At 29.1% G+C, this 930-nt stretch overlaps 1 protein-coding gene across 1 annotated transcript in view; it reads right to left on the reverse strand.

Annotated features, from left to right (window-relative positions):
• Nucleotides 1–930, reverse strand: part of LOC106335779 (nucleolin 1-like) — a 25,878-nt gene that overhangs the window by 24,619 nt on the left and 329 nt on the right. The window lies entirely within an intron of this gene.

Here is a 930-nt window from a genome sequence, read left to right on the forward strand (position 1 = left end):
TCCATTTAAAATTGATTCATTGATTATGGACCCCCTTATGTTATTTTTCAACACCAAACATCTCGTTTTTTCTGGGACCATCTTTCTTTAGAAGAAATAGCCATCAAATTTTTTACAATAACAGACAATTATATGACAAATAATTAAAGAGTTACAACTTGAGTATATGTCACTGTATTTTGCGTGTTTTGTGAAGAATGAGTTGTTACGATCAGAGTTTTTCTCTTGCCCTAACGTTAAATTATTTTTCTGACTAATCCTAACGTTTCATTGTTTCATTTTCTATCGTTAGTTTTTAGTACACGCATCAAAAAGAAATAAAAATTCTGATATGTCTTTGTTTAATACTAAGTAAACATATTTTATGTAAATGCTATACACCAGGGTTAAATATTGTTGGAATAATTCCTACTTTTGTAAGGGATATTGGTATTAGTATGGAACTAAGAAAACGAAGGTAGCCTCTACGCAAAGTAGAAAAAAATAAAAAAATATTTAATCGGATCAAACATATATATTTGAAAACCAGAACAACAAAAATTAGCTGATTAGATATATCTTGTTCTTTTGGCATGATCACATATATTGATTTAATGACTGTACTCTGGAGTTATGATAAGTGAGGGGCAGCAAATCATGTACGTAAATAAATTCAAAGGAAAACAAATCACCGCACATATACATTAGTGATGTTATGTCGCCACTCGTAAAATATGATAACGTATGTATAAGATTTTGTTAATGCCAAATCTATGTTAACTTAACTATATATAACTTTGAATGTTTTCTTGTACATATATATTTGTCACAGCTAACGCCTTCACCAGACTAATGCGTTCACAGGAAAACGACAATAACAAATATTGATTATATGTCTTTCATAAAAACTGATAATATAAGAAGATTTGTGTGTGAATAGAAAGTGAGAAT

The sequence above is a fragment of the Brassica oleracea genome, chromosome C3, assembly GCF_000695525.1.
Source record: "Brassica oleracea var. oleracea cultivar TO1000 chromosome C3, BOL, whole genome shotgun sequence".
In the NCBI taxonomy this organism is placed as follows: Eukaryota; Viridiplantae; Streptophyta; class Magnoliopsida; order Brassicales; family Brassicaceae; genus Brassica; species Brassica oleracea.